The 18,315-nt window shown below is 37.4% G+C and overlaps 1 protein-coding gene and 1 non-coding gene across 9 annotated transcripts in view; one reads left to right on the top strand and one right to left on the bottom strand.

Moving 5' to 3' along the window:
• Nucleotides 1-18,315, bottom strand: part of Nuak (Nuak family kinase 1) — a 53,093-nt gene that overhangs the window by 25,610 nt on the left and 9,168 nt on the right. The window contains exon 1 of one of the 8 annotated variants that reach the window (XM_070217338.1): nt 3,719-3,812. The exons of the other annotated variants lie outside the window; for them this stretch is intronic. The gene's annotated coding sequence lies outside the window, so the exon portion shown is untranslated. Of the gene's footprint in view, nt 1-3,718; nt 3,813-18,315 lie in introns of those variants that run through there. 8 annotated transcript variants of the gene reach the window in all.
• TRNAS-GCU (transfer RNA serine (anticodon GCU)) lies at nt 11,729-11,810 on the top strand. The gene has a single exon. It is a non-coding gene; the product is annotated as a tRNA-Ser (tRNA).

The following is an 18,315-nucleotide window of genomic DNA, read 5'->3' as shown; positions in this document are numbered from 1 at the left end:
GTGATCCTAGCCGGATTTTATTGGTCAAAGATTCATTTAAGAAGTATTTTGTATTCAGTTTAAGCTACGAATTACTACCGTATTACTAATTACATCATAGGATGATTCATGAACGATGTATTCATCCGTATTGATCTTACTCCAAGAAGGAAAAACAAGCCTATGTTAATACTAGGTCCATGCTCAATAAATAGATGTTTTGGTACCATGTTTTTGGTCATTTTAGGTGTTTAGAAGACACATGACTTATAAAAAGGATTTCTTCTTACCCAATTTAACTTTGCCTTCACACATTCTCATAAGTTTGCGGGCATTCATTTGTAAGTTTTTTTGACGAGCCCTATGCCCTTGTAAATGTGTTTCGCATTTCGGATAGGATTTTTTTTTAAGTGCATGTTTTATAAATTTGTTTATTGAAACATTATCCAACTATTAAAATATTCTCTATTATTTTAAGCACGTGTTTTAGTTTAGTATCGGCCCTGATAAGATTCTTTGTGCTTTGTGATATAACATTTTTGAAGGAAAACTGGGCCAGGACTCGGTTTTTCTGTGTTATCCTTCAAAGTTTATGCCATTCTTAATGAATATGATCCAAAACCTAACCAATCCAACCGGTTTTCATGACCGTTTTCCATCCAATATGTTTCTTTTTTGAATATTTTTCTTTTCCGACTTGGAAAATTTTCCAGATGTCCTTGTATTGCCAAATGGTAATCAATTTGATGTCTGGATATCAGGAGAAGTTAGTTTTAGTCAAATCTCATAAAATATATCCTTTATACACAAGAATATTAGCGCATCGTAACGTTTTATTTAAAGAAAACGGAAGTGGTGCTATTATTTTTTTCGGCCTTTTTTTGACTTTTTTTCTTAAAATCTGAAAAAATTATATGTAGACAATATTTTCGATATCCGTATCAATTTTTTCAAATAGGTGGAATACTAATCAAGATAATAAAAAACACTTCTTATATAAAAATCCCCGTTTTCCGCATATTTCTTTAATATTAAGAACCTGTGACGAAGTGGTGCTATTATTTTTTTCGCAACTGTATGCATGGCCGTCTCCCTGGGCAATTAAGGCAAATGTCGGGCAATGTGAAGTGTCAATAAGTCAAAAAGTTCCCGTTCAATGGACGCAAAACGAGAGCAGACAGACCAAATGCCAACCCAAATCAACATCAGCATTAATTGCGTTAAATAAATCGGACGATTTATTGTCTTTGCTCATCTCAATATTCCTGTGAATCTGAAGATAATATTTATGCAATTTATCAAATTGCCAGACATTAAGAACAAAAAAAAGAACTCAAAGTACACAAGATAAGTTTAAGGTCCTCGAGGGTCAAAGCCTTAAATTGCCTCGCAAGAGCATAGGGCAAGCGGAAAAAATAAATAAAGACGATCAAGCAAATAATTAAAATGTTGCGAAAAAGGAAAGGAAAAATTAAACGCACAGCAAAACAATTTTTTGTTTGCATCTATTTTTTTTTTTGGTTAATGCCACAGGCTAAACACAAGCCAAACAAAAGGCAGGCAAAAAAAAATGCTAAATAAAATAAGCGAGCCAGCGAAAGGAACAAGACATGTCAAGCATTTCCTTTGCTTCCACAAAAGTTGGCCAACACACACAGGCCAGCACCCACACACCCACGAAAAACTGAAACTTTCCTAGCTGGCTGGTGGAAACCAGAATTTAACGCTTCTCGCTCTTTATGCCGGTGCCGAAAGAGCTGCAGGCCAAAAGTTTTCATTTACTCTAGCTTCCCCCACATGAAAATGGCCATCGTAACGAGTTCGCTGCAAAAGCAACAGCAAGGGCAATGGCAAAAGCATCTGCAAACTGCAAATGATGAATTCCGCTCATAGTGTCCCCAAGGAAAAACTAATATTTGCAAATTGGAACCGAATACGAGAAAAGTTTTCGTTTGCTACAACATTTGACGCCACAACGGTAGCTGAATAATGAGCTCTGAAATTGCAATAGCTGTGCAAAATAAACAAATTTAAATTATTTCCGCTTAAACCGCCTACCGATTACACTAAATTAAGACATTAATGCGGATTTATTTTGATATGATTCTACTCACAAAAATACACACCCTGCGATCAAATCGATATGCGCATGGTATATTTGTGGTATTTATTGGCATATCGTTTTTACCATGCAATGCTGTTAGCATTAATATTAAATAATAATATAATAAAAATAATATTAAATAACTTTGAAAAAGAGAGGAAGAAGCTGGTGTAAAATGAATTGTATTAAAAATTGGATAACGGTGGAAATATACTGCATTACATGTCTTTCTTTTCCCTATTTATTTACATTAATATACTTGACTAAAAGATTTCGGCGGTCTTCACCTTAAAGACTATTGTAAAATATTGCATAGTTTACGTTTTTCGTTCTTTTGCTAAACTTTCAATGTTAAATATTTTAGTTGAAAATTGGTAGCTCGCTTAGTTACTTTGTTTGAGTTATGCAAAATGTACATACACCCGAGAGCTGAATGGAAAATATTTGTGCGCTTTGTTGTCACCAGCGTAAAGTCATAGTATTGTGCAAATTTTGATATTTTAGCTTCCCCGTTCTGTTTCGTTCAGATCCGTACCCTCCACTTCACTCCCTGAGAATCTCCGCCCAAATTGACGTTGTTTTGGTTGCGTTGCCTGTGCTTTTGCCACTGCCATCGTCGCCTTTTGTTTGACACTTGAGTTGTGACATTGTTGCCATGGCCAGGTTCGTTGTCTGTTGGTCTGCCAATGTCTGTCGCCTCCGTCGTCCGACTGTCCATTTTCACGGATATTGCATTTGACAAACTGTAGTGAAATAAAGGCCCTGCCTAATTGCCATTTTGGTGAGGTGGTGAGTTTGTTTACAGTCCGGCTGACAGGCAACGAAGGAGCTTAATTACAAGCAACCGATTTGGCCTGAACAGGTTGATCGGATATTAATGAGGTCATAAATCTTCGGGACAGGATGCCTGTTCATTCTATTATCTTCCAGCTGGGAAAATAAGGCACTTCCCTTTTGCCAATAGCCATTATGTTTAAGCTGCTTTGTTTGGCTTGCAAAATTTAATGCATTATTGCACAAATAATATATTTTGTTTATACACCCCAAGTTGTACGTATTACATTCAATTAGCTGTGGCATAATGCAGCGCACTTAAGCCAAGTTAAGGCCAACCGGCGTATACGTAACACATTTCTGGAACTGAAGGGTTGGGCTGCTCCTTTGTGCAATTTTCAACTGCCACCCACACACACACACAGACTTCTTCCAAGCGGAAAAATTGAAAAGAGGATAAGATCGGGCAGGAAAAACTGTGATAGATGTTGAAATAATTACACCGAGCATGCAATGCAATTTAATTTCGCTAATTTGCAAGATCTAATTTGTGTATCAGGCGGAAACTTGTAATATTTTGTGGGGTTTTGCTTTCTTATGCGGCATTAATGCAGCGGCGAGAGCTGAAATTCCTTGAGAGCAATCGCCAGACGAAGACGTCGCCGTATTTAAAGTCTCGTATCTCCGCGCAAGCGAGAAAACAAAATTAAAAGAAATTTTTAAAAATAACTTTTAGCTAACACGCAAGAGGAATTTTTATTTGAGCAAAAGACCAGAAAAGCAGCATCAGCATCAGCGGCGCAGCAGTTGAAATAAAAAGTAAAAGCAGCCAAGAGAGGCAACGGCAACTAGAAAACATACCCCAAAAACTAAATAGCATAGATGGGACGTGGATGTGGAAGATGATGATGGTGATGCGATGGGATGGGAACGAGGAAGCGTTACCGCAGACACCAAGACCAAGACCACAACCGAATCCGAATCCGAATCTGAATTCGAAATACGTATCTGAAAGATACTTGTTGTTGGGATCTGGTGTATTTCGTCGCTTTTTTGGGATAATACTATTATAGATACACACCGAGATATTTGCTATCTCTTCCTTTTTGCTCACTTTTATGGCCTTTTCTTCGTATTGCAATTTTTCATGACCAGCTCACACAATCACACACAAAATTTCACATTTTACTTTTCGTCAAACTGAGAAATAATTTTCTTTTTTCCTCCTCCACCATATGTAGTATAATTTTCGAGTATATATTTATACCGTGGGCTATCTGTGCACATATATATGTAGATATCTATAGGTATTTTTGGGTATATATTTGGTATATATACAAAATATTTCGCGCACTGGCGGCCTTTGGACGCCTTGCTCGCGTTGCTCTATGCGCTCGACTGAAAAATTTTCCTCGATTTTTCCCGAGGAAAATATAGAAATCCGCTGAACATCGCCCGCTTGCCGGTGCTCTTTGGGGCCCATTGTTATCCTAAAAATAAATGCACTATTCTCTCCCAAAAAAAGGCGATCTCTCTTTTTCGATCTCTATCCTATATCCACACACATATAACACCAACTCTGTCCCGTCCCTCTTTTCTCTCACGTGCGTCGGCTCCTCCGATTTTAGAGCGAGGCGCGTGCCACGATGGAGCGGCATTATGTGTGAACCGATCGCAATCACGATCACTGCATACAGATATGTATGTATATTTGTATATTGGGGTGTCTATAAGACGTTGTTTATACGCATGTGCTGCTGTGGGCGCATATATGTATACATATATCCTATGTAAACAGCTGCTCGAGGGCGGGGGCATTGGCAAATGAGCCATTGATTTATTTAGATATAATTTCCTTATTTCTTTATACGCAAGTATACGAATTACAAGGCTGGTAGATTTACAAAGGTCACCGAGTTGGTCCAACATTGCATGTGCAGGAAGTATTTCTTTCGAAAATAATTCTGAAGAGGATAATTCTGACGTTTAATAATAATTATATTAATAGTATTAACTAATGATTTGATTATTCTTTTAATTTACCTTTCGGTTTTTATTAAATTAAAAGTGTTGGGCTAATGAAAGTCCAGTTGATAATATATATCTAAGATATTTAAAAACAATTAATACAAATCAATGTAATTTTGATATTTAAACACTGCTTTCTTTAGTATGCTAACCTATAAATCTTAAAAAAAAAACTAGTATAATTCTCATTTAATCCATTTCAACTAGTTCTTAGAAAACCTCCCAAATATCTATTAATGTTTCAGAAGATTGTAAACACAAATGAATGCCAAATTTGGACTCTGCACACCTCTCTCCATGGGCAACTTCAGTGTTTATTCAGGTAATTTTATGTGCATGCCCCAGACACACTTTGGCCCGAGTGTAACATTCTTTTGGCCCTAATACGGACTGGGGAGAAACGGATGGATGGGAAGACCTGCTGAGTCCCGTTTATCCATCAAGCAGAAGTTGCTTGGCATTACTCAATGCTCAGCTGGGTGGCCAACAACATTAATCAACAGAGTCGAAAGCATGTAAGCACGCTCACACGAACCCAGTAGCTTTGAGGAGCTGGAACTCAGTGAGTATGTTTGTGCCCATATATAGGTCTATGTCTATCCATCCACACCGTACCCGAATCTCCCCAGTCACTGATTTGGCCCTGCCTCTAATGCTCCGACTGTAAGTAGATTGGGCCCTGGAAATGGTTCTAGTGCGGCCTACACTACGGATTAGAATGGTTAAAACTAGAATTCTTAAGCAATAACCTCTTTTTAAGGACTTTAATTTTGAAACAAATTGTAAGTCATTAAAAACTAATGCTAATCCAATCATTAAGTCTTTGGCACACTTAGTTAGGATATAAAACTAAATACAATTTAAAATTCTAGTTTAAGAAACTTTTGTTGCAAGTGCACGTCTATTTTGCATTTTCACATGCAAGGGCGGGCAAAATATTTCAAAGCTTATCAGCGCTGGGCAAACAACCGGCCAGAAATACTTCAGACCACGATGGTTGACGCTGATGGTGATGATAACTACGGGGATGATGATGATAGTGTGGGCGGGGCAACAGCATAACTGCATTATATAACCTTTTAAATGCCTGTTCAAACATTAAATATTGCATTATGCCAAGTTTATCACCTTTTCAGTCGAAGGCAGGGCAAATATTTGCCCGGCTCAAAGTGGGCGACCATATTCCCCGTATTTCCGTCGAGGAAGCGACCGAGAAATGGAGCACGCTGACGATCCGAGACCGGGGTAATGTAATTGGAAGGCTACGACTATGGCTACGGCCGGACTGGAAGCACATGGTTCACCCGGAGGCAGCCGGGCAGACAAATAGACACCAGACAGGCAGTAAGTCAAAACTTAATAGCATAAAGTGAGCTTATATAATTTCCGCACGCCATTTTTACTCGCACTATAATGGCACTGCGGAAAACTTTATTGGGAAAATTGATTTTTAAAAAGGAAAACTAACATTTTTTGAAAATATGCTAAATTTGATACTAAATTGAGAAAATTATTAACCGCTTTTGTATATTGTTAATTTTACTTATTAAATTGTAACTCTAAAATTAAAATCCATACAATTAAATTGATTGAATCTACTTCTTATACATATTTATATTATCAAAAATAAATTAATATAAAAAGAAACAAAGTTTTTGATGTGGACATTATTGGTTAAAACTCATTTAAAACTAATGCTTTCTCTCAAAAGCCTGCAGATAAATATTTCAGTTTCAAAAATTAAATGCTTGGAAATCGAAACATTTTGAGCCATCAGATGGCCCTGTTTTTCCGAGTGTTGGTAAATATTTAATGTGAGTTCGGGTGGGCTTAGGTGTGTGCGTGTGCCATCAAATGATCGACCTAGTTAAGACCCCGCCTTGCCTCGTTTTCGCCTTATGTCTGCACTTGGTGCATGCAACAGCAAAAAGTCACTCAAAAATAAAGAAAAGTGAGAAGAAAAAAAGGAAAGTGCAAAACTTGCATGCCAAAAACGTCGCCAACGACAAAAAGTAGAAAAAAAAATAAATAAAAGCGAAACAAAAACAAGTGAAATCAGAGTGTAGGAGGAGTCGGAAAAGCAGGAAAGGGGCTGATATATACCATGTGCGTGCCTGCATTTCGGGTTGCCTTATAAATAAACGCGACATTGCTGGAATTTTGTTTGTGTGCCAACTTCAACCGGAAATGCCATTTTCGCTGACTGCTCAACTTTTTGTTGGTTCAATAAAGCCCGGGGGAGTGGAACAGGGGCTTTCCATACATGTACGCATACGTATACGTAATATTTGCGTATAGCATACGCGTGAGCTGAGTGCTGTGAAGGTGCTCGTAAATCGCTAACTTTCGCTTGAATCGACAGCGCATACTTAAAATAGTTTACCATAAAAGTGCGCGGGCGATGATTAAAAACGCAACTTGTATGAATTTCGAAAAGTTTTCTCCTCCTAATCCTAATCCCCTCCTTTACACCCAATCTTCCTTGAACTAATAGTGTTAAAAGTTCTTATGGTCTTTTTGGGTTGTAATTTGGCTTAAGGGACTTAGATGTATTAACGTTTTTTGAGGTATTCCTTGTCTTTGATTAGTTTATAAGGTATTTATTAAGGTTTTTTTTGTTGAATAAAAATTCCTGATCTAAATATCAAATGATCTGGATCTCTGGATGATCCAGAGAATCCCGAGTGGGAGAGAAATCGGTATTGCACAGTAAAAACTATATGCGTATAAATACAAGAAATTTACCATGCGCATATCGATTTGATCCCGGCGTTTTTTTTTCTTTCTCAGTAACCCCTTATAAAGAGCAAACAAATAAAGCAAGTTTTTAAATTTTAAAGCTTTAAATCCTTTTGACAGAACGGGCACTTGCTTTCACCTTTTGCAGCCAAAGTAAAATTCTTTTCCATTTAGTTTTTTTTTCCAGAACTACCATTTCATGTCACACCTGCATTCATTTCATTGCACGCGTCAAATTTGCCTGCGCCTGAATGGGAAATGGGTGGCCAGCCGTCTAAAGGACGCAATAGCTACAAAATGTCCTTTTCAGCCTGCGCATGTGAGTGTGTGGGTGTTCTTGCGGGTGTGGGTGTGCATGTGGGTGTTAGCCAGTTTTTCTGTGGGCCATTTAAGCTGTGCGTAATTGACTTTTTGCATGACGCTGAGATAAGCTTTAGTTATGCTAGCTAATTGTCAGGGGAGACAGAGTGCGATAATTGCATTCTTTTGGAAAATTACAATGACGACATCAGGAGTAAATACTCGGAAGAATAAAGAGAGCGAGAAGTGACTTAGCGATTGCAGTTTGTGCCCCTAGCTGGATAATTATTTTGTGATTTGCTCACTTAATTACACAAGTAAGCCACTCTGCCAAGAGCAACAACAAACATCCACAAACAACATAACGACAACATAAGCAGCACGGGCAACAACATCTCGGTTTTCACTCATTTACTTAATTGAGTTGTCGTTGGCGTTGTCGTTGTTGCCGCTGCTGCTGTTGTTGTTGTTGTTGTTGTTTGGGCTTGTTTCTTTTGTGGCCAAGTTGGCGGACCAGGCCAAAACGGAGGCCAACCGAGGTGGGCGTGGCCGGGCTGTTATTGTTGCTGTTGCTTGTGGCATAATTTACGGTTGTAATTGTCGCTTTCGCATCGTGGCTTTTGTTTTTGCATGCCCCTCCTCCGCTTTCTCCTCCTCGTCGGCTTTTTGTTCGAGTCTCCACTGTACGGGTGACACATGCTGAGAGTCACGCGCTTCACTTGACGCAAATTGCTTGCGGCAACCACTTAATCAGCAACATTTTGCACTCCTTTCGGCCAAGACGAAGAGTGCCGGGCCGAGAACAATTGGAACACACAAACAGCAACAGCAACAGTCGAGAACGTGGCGTATACGTAATGTTCTCAGAAGGACTTTTCAGTTGTTGCCTACTTCAATTTGGCACGAATTTTGCAAGGGAACAGGTACTTTAGGCCTAATTGCAATCGATAAGAAGAGTCATTAGGTTGCTATAGTGAAATATGAACTAAAGAACTTTTCTAATATTTTCACACTTTTTTTCTATTTATAAAGAGTATATATTTTAAGAATATTAAATATTTTTACACATAACTCTTAAACATTTAAGTAAAATTACAAATTCAAAGAAATATTTTTAAACGGTAGGGAAAATAAAGCTTATCGGTGTAAATTTCACATTCATTTCCCATGCATCATTATTTGAAAGAAATACATTTTAAACGAAAAAGTGTTTTTATCGGCTGGGAATATAAAGCTTATCAGTGATAAATTCACATTTATTTCCAATTCATCATTATTTGAAGGAAATACATTTTTATCAGCAGGAAATAAAATAAAGCTTTTGAACAATTTAATCTTATTTTTAATTCGCGTTAAAATCGCACGCAGCATTAATTTATGCAATAAAATAAAAGCGAAAATTCCAATTTTATTCCAAATAACAATACAGTAAATTGAAAAGGATTATACCAAAAAATGTATTTTTTGGATCTCCTCACAATTGAATTTATGTTCATGAACTCGATTTATTTTTCGTTAAAATAACGCTCTTTACAGCTGTGAAACGCACTGTGTATAGATGTTATTACCATTTCCGGCTGCTGGCCAACTTTACTTTTGTAGGGCGTTCACATATTTATGCATTTTATGCATGGATTTTTTTGTACCCCTTTTTTTGGCCTGGCAAATAATTTAAGTTAGTGTAAAAAGCTTTTGATTTAGAGCCAACCCTGGTGCAATAAAACGCTCGCATCCAACACAAAATATTTTGTAATAAAAATGTGTTTATTTCGTAGAGCTACAAAAAAAAAAGGCAACAAACAATGGGCGAAACATAAAAATTGCTTCCTAGACTCGGGCGCCGCATGTCCGACCAAAAAGTGCGACAAACATTAATAAAAAGTTTGTGTGCCGCTTCAAAGGAAAAAAAATAAAGATGTATATATTTTACTTTTTCAACTGCTTCCTATAAAGTTTTATAGAGTCATGGAGCGAAATATTGGTTTACTTTTTGCGAAGCAATAAATACATATATTTCACTTATTCGCCGAACTTTGCTGAAAGAATGAGGGGAAGGAACTCTCGTTAATTGGAAAAGTTTTTAAGCTAGGAATTGATTTTGCATGCATCAATGATAAAATTCCTAATTAATTCTGAGCTGCCAGAAAATGCATTTTCCCCGAAATGCTTTTAGCCAATTAGTTGAGCAATTCGCCTGCGTACTGCATGTCTTGAACAGACTGCTCCTCTTGTTCATTAATTTCGACATTTAAATGAATGTGCGCAAAAATGACAAACTGTCGGAGTGCTTAATCTCGAATTTCGGAGCAAGCCACCCGAAAACAACCCAATGAAAACAGACAACCCCCAGCCCACCGCCCACTTTCGAAGGTTGTTGGCGGCATTCTTGTCACTTGTCGCTTGGCTGCTCGAAAACGCTGGCACACTTTTTTAATTGTTGCCTTTTTTATTTTTTTATTCACTGACCGCTGTCCACTTTCGACGCATTGAGGCTGCTTCTGCTGGGCCAGGCCCATAAAATAAAAAAGCGCCGAAACAAACCGAAAAATTAATTTAATTGCAGGTCTGCGTTTTGCTGCTTTAAGCACTTTTGCCCATTAAATGGAAGCGCAGACTGCATGACTCAAAAGAAGGCGGCAATGAGGAGGTGGGCGGGGCACAGGCCACCGAGACGCGTGTAATTAAAATGCATTTTAAACTTTTGTTTTGTTCGCCGCCGCTCTCCAAGAGTTTCTTCTCGGAAAAAGGATTCGTCGGGAGGAAGGGCATAGTTTAGCAACTGTTGTTGCCATTTTGTTTATTTTTGTGCTTATGCCAGAAGTGCCTTTTAGAGGAAAAAATATATAAATTTATACACGAACATGTATAAGAGCTAAATAAAAATATTCTATGAAATGCTAAAACTTTGGCCAACTAGAAAATTGGATAAAGCCTTAAAATATATTAAAGGGGAATCTCAAATGCACAGGCTTACAAATTTAATACATTTATTGTTGGATACTTACCAACATTTTCTGCCAGCTTTAAAAACACTTATGTATTTTTAATGTATACTTCATAATAATTAAATCCATAATACTAAAACCAATTTAGCGAATAAAAGTAAGCAAACCAAATTCGTTGATTTCTTCGCTCAAAGCTGGCAAAGAAATCTTTCTTTGATCTTAAAATTCTGACTAAATCAGCCTCAAATCCATTTTATTTACTATTCTCTGTAAAATTACTATTCGCTTCAAGTGTACATAATTTGCAATTCGCCCAGACAAATAAACAATAATTAAATGCACACACAAAAACAAATTAAAATAAAAACCCACAAGTGGGAGAGCAGCTGCAGCAGGGAATAGCACTCAAAAATTTGCAAATAAATTAGACAAGCGAGTGGCAGTGAAATTTCCAACGCAAAACGATGCATGGCAATGCGTGTGGGCGTTACCGAAAAACCCTTTCCCCTAAACATCCGCACCATGCCGCAAGAGAAAAAAATAGTCCAAACCTAGCCAACAAACTGTCGGTTGTTCATTTTCATTTCGACAGTTTTCTCTATTTAGTTATCCCATGAATTTATAACAAAAGCAAAAAAAAGGACTGCTGTTCTATTTGCTTGAGTTGCAATAACAGATGCAGAAAGCAATTTGCAGAATAATATTTAGGGGGTTTTTCTATTTACGTACGTATTTATTATCCTGGCGTAAGTTAAATTGTATGGATTAGAGTCGGAGATATTTTTATATGGTGATATAACAGTATTACTTGCAGTTACAGAACCTATGCAATTGCAAAACGGAAGGTAATAAATCAGATGACGAGGTGGCCGAGAGGTTAAGGCGTTGGACTGCTAATCCAATGTGCTCTGCACGCGTGGGTTCGAATCCCATCCTCGTCGGTTATATTTTTTTTTCGTTGGCTCTATTTATTTATTTTTCACTTTTATATTTTGCCAATTACGTGGGTTTAAAATTCAACACATTTGCAACATGTTAATATTTGTTTACAGAATTAATGATTCATTATTCGGATGCAGGGCGCTGAGTTTATAAAATAAATTGCATTTTCCGATCTTTAGCCACAGTTTGGCCCTTCGGGCGGGCTGTTGTCATCAATTGCAAAATAATTTGTCGCTTAATTTATGTGAAACGCTTATTAAGTAATCTGACCCGCTGAAAATATAATTAAGCAATTGCGTAGTTTCACTTATTCAGGGGCTTGTCTTATCGCAATTTTAATTCTGCAGATAGTAGATACTTCCATTTTTAATCAAATTATTCAATCGTTAGTAATTCAATAAAAATAGTTATTCAATCATAAAACTTCAAATAAAAGGTGTTTTAATTTTCTCGAGTGTTAAAATTGTTAAAGCTTTCCAAAAACTAATTAAATTTGTGTTCTCAGAATTTTCACTGGCAGTAAACGTCCCTGCTTTTCGTAGATAACTGCGGTTTCATTACCCCCTTATTGGGATAAGTTATTAATGCACTTAACGCTGCCTTTTTGCATAAATTTAATATTCGACGCATTATTAATTGACTTACGCCGGAAAATGGGAAAAGCAAACAGCTGTGGCCGCTGGCCTAGTAAATTATGATTAAAATCACCCATACACTTACGTAAGACCGCACACAAGTGCACATCTGAACATATATGTATATGCAATTAATGATGATGGTGTGCGGTTAGGAGAGGTTTAACGCAGCTCGTCCGCAACCTTAATGCAGCTGAGAGGTTTTTCCCTCGTGGAAGTTAATTTACATGAGAGACTGTGAAATATGATTCCGTTACAGACTGTTCTCAATGGGAATTCGCTGCCCCCTTGTATGGATTTCTAAGAAAAAGTTGTGATTTAAAGTTTAAGTATGCACTTGCTCTAGTTTTTCTTTAATTAAAAATTGTGCCGAGATGAACAGGAAAATGGAGACGAAAAAATATAATTTTATTATAAACCTTAAAGCTAAGAAGCTTAAGGATACAAATATAAAAATGCAATTACGAATTAATTAATTAAAAAAGTGCATATTCTGGGCACACATTTTTCTACATTTATGCATCATTTATTCTATTTATTTATCTGACATACCTCAAAACTCAGTTTTGCCTCTATAATTTGATTGTCATACCATTTTATTATCAAAAGCCATGATTCATAGCAACTATCCATAAAAATGAGCATTTGCATATCAAGGTACAGTTTAATCTATACTTCTCCGGAATTTGATTCCATAAAGAATTCTTTGAGATTATTAAGTAAAGATTATTTCAGAATTCTTTAAATGCCAAGTGACACATAACAAAGTCGCTTTTTTTGCCAACTATTGCAAATCGCCCTCAAATGCTGCCAATTTTGAAATTTTTCTATCTATCAATTTAGAAGGAAAAGCGAATAAATATTGCATGTCAAAACTTTATTTGAAGTCATCTCCCTTATTCCATGTGGCTTTTCAGCCATTTTGGCAATCAAAATCCATCAATATTTGGCCTGAATTCCAGAATGGCTTGGAACAATAGAGCCTCCCCCATCTGCACCCATCCTCCATTTTATGAGTACGCATTTTCAGCTTGTTTTTGGCCAAAATGAAGCGAGTAAAGTGGACTCAAAATAAATGGCCTAATATTTCACATTGAAATATGTTAATTATGGAAAACTTGCTACTGAAAGCAGACCAATTCCGATCAATCTTGGTAACAATCTTGGTCGGTCTTTCCAACTGCGAAATCAAGGCAATGGGACAATCTCGTAAAACTATTTCAACAGCCGTAATAATAAGAACAACAAAGAGAAATGACAACAAAACAGCTAAATGTACGACATTTAGCTTACAAGAAGCAGGCAGAGGCTAAAATTACAATTGATGGGGTTTACCCCAGTTACAATGGAGTGTGTATGGGCTACACTGAGAAAAACTCGCTTCAAAGTGCTTAAGTAATTTAATTTTATACGTAAAAAGGGCCTGCACTAAAAAATAATATTTTGAACTCTATACTTACAAATATATTTCTAAAAACCCCTTGCTTTTGATCCAAAAAAACATATAAATTTATTTAAATATGTTTTTTTTTTCAGCAGTGTTTTGGGGATAGCTAACGAAAGAATGGAGACCACAGAAACAACAAGCAATTTTCATATTTTTGGCGCAACGAAAACGCAGGAAACGGGAAGCAGAGTGCAGAGATAGAGATAGAGACAGAAACAGAGGCGGAGAAAGAGACGGCGACGGAGAACAAAGGACCAGAAGCCATTGCCCATGGCGGAAGAAAGTGGCAGAATGGTTAGCAACTGGGAGTTGGGATTCAGATTCAGATTCGGAGGCAAATGGAAATGGAAAAAGCGAACTCTTGTCGCCCGACAACATTATTTCTACCATTTTTTTATACCCTTGTTGCCCTGGGGCTTGTCGTTTATATGCATCGATGAACTCTGACCTTATACACCATTCAGTCAGCCTTGTCCTTGTATATTTTTCTGTTTACTTCATAGTCCTTTAAATAATGGATATAAATTATTGACATTTACTTTGAATTAAAGAAAAAATATCTGAATTACGTAGGTATACTTTGTTTAGTTTATTTATTTGTTTATTTTATTTTGTTGTTTGTTTATTTTATTTTACATTTTCTTCATTTCAAAAATTACCAGCTTTTTTCAGATCTATATTACCATTTTTATTAAAATTTCTTTATTCCAACTTGTAACAAAACAGAAAGTGTATTCAAATCTTCTGACGGCCACAAAAAGCTTTCCATCCTGTTTTTTTGTCGTTTATCCAGCTGTCAAACATTTAGAATACTTAGTCTCACACTATTTTTCTTTTATATTTTTAAAACAAGAAATGGCGCTACGAAAGACAGCAAGCCAAGAGCAGCTGCGAGCTTTATGTCGTGCCATTGACGTTATAATCAAAAATCATATGACGTTTTTCGTTGGCATACCATATAACCAAAGACAGCTAAAGTTCTTGAGGCAGAAAGAAGAGGACAGCACAAAGGCACTGGCGTGGCCAAGTCGACAGCCATCAATGTAGGTCAGTCCGAAAATAAATTTAAGAAAAAATTCAAGTAAATAGAATCGCATAAACAACGGAAGGTATGGGGGTTACATGAAGTGATGAACTGAAAGGATACCGAATAAAAAAATCGCAAATCATATCAGGAGTCAACCTCGTATTTATATTAAATTAAATATTAAAGAAAGCACAAATATTATAAATAATAAAAAGAAGAAAACTTTATAAAGTTATCAAATGAGTATTACGGAATTTCTAAAGTAATGTTAATTGGTCTTGTGGTTACATTACTTAAAACGTGTAGGATAGTTTTTGGCGAGAAATTACTATGTTAATCCGTTCTAATAATGACATGGTATGGGAATATTATCGTTAATTAATAAAAAATGTATTTATTCCATTTAAAATCAATCAACTCCTTAGCTTGGCCTATCCTTTTGCATTTACGGGGTATAAAAAGCCGCTGTCATCGCCGACTGACGCTGGCTGGGCAAGAAAAGCTCATTGACGTTGTCGCTGTCATCGTCATCGCCTCTGGTTGTTGGGGAAAAATTGCAGGCACTCGTTCACGAGCAAAGTTAGGGCCTCGAGGAAAGGGCCAGAGTAAAAGTTTTATTGCCAGGGCGTGTATACGCCGGTGGGCGTGACTGGCACTGCAGCAAATGGATTAAGAGGCGCCGCAGCAGAATGGAGAAGTGGGAGTGGCAGTACCACCAGAAGCAGCAGCAGAATCACAAGAAGCTGCAACTAAGACGACAAATGCGTAAGCCTTGAATCGCTTCTCTTCTTTTGGGCACAATTCTTAGCCGGAAGAGCTTACTCCTCGAGAAGAGACGGGGCGAAACGAGGGAACCGTCTCTATAAACAAGTGTTGATAGCAGATTTCAAGCACGCTCCAAGCCAAAAGCAAATCAACTGCTGAAAAGCAGCTTGCTTAAATGGGATTACACCGAATTTTGTGGTTTTCCCCTTCCTGAAAGTGCTTGTTGTTGGATTGGTGGTGGCTAAGAATTGCATTGAACACTTTTCAATGATTTGTCGTGCAACTTTCTTGGCTTGATTGCCATTTGTTGAGTTGGGTTTGCAAAATTTAATGTAATGCCAGCCATACAAATTGGCAAGTTTTCGCGAGGCAACGCGGCGTATGCGTTATTTTATCAGCTGCCGGACAGCCAACTAACCAGGCAGCCAACTTTTCCCCTCATCAAACAAAGTCGGGCTCTGGTTGGTTTCATTTCGACTTAATTAATTTTACAAAAGCCGCAGGCAAAGGGAAAGGGTAGAGGGTCCCAGAAGGGTGTTCGGAAAACCAAACATGGATCATATAATTAATCAAAGCGCTGTGTTGATAGTTGCGGTGCTGTTGGGTTAGCGTTAGTTGCGGTAATTACGCTCCGCAGGATTATACATGCTGCATTAATCCGGGAGCTTCCCCGATGTCTGAGCTTACTCCCCCATTGGCTCCCGAAGAGCCCCTCGTTTTATGCTTTTGCCTCGCTAATTGATAAGGTTCGCTTTGATTTAAAGCTGAAGTACAACCAATCTTTTAATAAGGCCACTTCTTTACTCGAGTGCTTATTTCCAGTTGTGTTTTCGACTTATGTGGACTGGGTTATTGACAGTTTTTGAAGGAGTTACTGAAGGTCGTGCTTTAAATATTTAAGGAATGTAAGAAATACTTATAATATGGACTTTAAAACTTCTTAGCATGTTTTAGGATGACCCAACATAAAAATTTATTAGATTTTATTTATACATCAAATTTTACATGCAATAAATTTAGGTAAAAATGCAAAGGTAAAGTAAACATTCAAAATATAAAGAACAATGTTTTTAAATATTTAATTTAAGCTATCAAATCCTCTTCTAAACGGTTTACAATTATTTATTTTCACCTTTCCTTTTACATTTCCTTTGCTAACACGCTACTAGTTGATGTTTTTGGCCAAAAATACAACCGCCTCTCAATTTATCAGGGGCAACATAGCAGCCACGCCCCTCGACACCGCCTCCAGGAAACTCTGCCACCCCACCCATTTCCCACCCCTATTTTCCCTTTGCAACTCACGCAAACTTCCGGTTCAAAAGTGACGGCCTCCCAGCACAAAAAAAAAGCCAGAAACAAATGCAATTTTGGTGCAACCGCCACTAGAACAAGAACAACAAACACGCCATCGCTGCCATCGGACATTTGGGGCAGAAATTGTGGGCACTTAATCAGCACTAAACAGGGCCACGCCCACAGGAGAACAGTCCCGGGAAATTGGGTCTGGGTTGAGCTTCTGATGGCGCGCACGCCACAGGAGCTACAAACAACATCCTTGACCTTATTAATGCCATTTTTTCAGTGGGGAGGGGCTACAGCTACAGGGTAGCATTGTCATGTACAGAACTTTCAGGCAGGTGGGCAAATTAAACGAGAAGTGGAGTGGAGAGGGAGAAGGAGGGGAGCTATGTTGAAATGTTATTAACGCCAGCAGCGAGATTTCGCAGGTGAGTTGCCAACAGACGTGTCGCCGCTGAGGCGTGGGCTGCCACACTACACTGTGCAAAAAGTAAGTAAAATCAACCATTTTAAAATTTGAAAAAAGATTCCGAATTATTCCTGTATTTAGGGATATTATATCAATTTATCATATCAATTATAATGAATTAAATATTAATACTAGTCAGTCGGTACCTATAAGGTATTTTATAAGAAAATGCTTTTCAAAATCATAAATATTTTCTACATTATTGGGTAAATTAATTTTCAATTATTAAAACAAAAAGATAAACTTTTTTCAAGCCCACCCACATTGACTTAGAACATTTTTAAATATTATTTTTTTGATTTCAAAAACTTTTCTTAGGTTTTAGACCATTTTTTCTCAGTCTAGTAGCTGGTTGCTGCAGCTCTGAGCGTGTTGATTTAGTGGCATATTTTGCCAGAAATGAGGCACAGACATCAGAAGGCAGCGGCTGAGGCAGCTGAACCGACAACCAAAACCAAACGTCGCCTAAATGTGCGCCAGTTGGCTGCATTGCCAGCCTTGACCGATATTCGAGCGCTAAACACAAACACAAAGGCATTAAACATACACAAGCAGACGTGAACACAGGGGCTAACACATACACCCGCAGCGATGACGAAAAAGTGGCATAAAAATGGGGAAAAAAAGGGAAATTATTGGTCCAGTTTCGAAAATGTTATTGCCCTAAGTGTGCAACTATTTGTTAAAAACTTTTTTCAAAAAAGAAGAATGTAAAAACCCATTTTTTAAAAATTAAACAAAATTTTAATTTTTTTATAGGTTGATAAAATTATAATAGTAAAAATTAATGTGTCAAATATGTTCCCTGGAATATCTGCAGTGCAGCTGATTGGTTGTTAAATCGACCATAAATTTCACA

Source organism: Drosophila takahashii, chromosome 3R (assembly GCF_030179915.1).
Source record: "Drosophila takahashii strain IR98-3 E-12201 chromosome 3R, DtakHiC1v2, whole genome shotgun sequence".
NCBI classification, from domain to species: Eukaryota; Metazoa; Arthropoda; class Insecta; order Diptera; family Drosophilidae; genus Drosophila; species Drosophila takahashii.
Note: the sequence above shows the minus strand (reverse complement) of the source record. Positions and strands in the feature narration are given on the sequence as shown.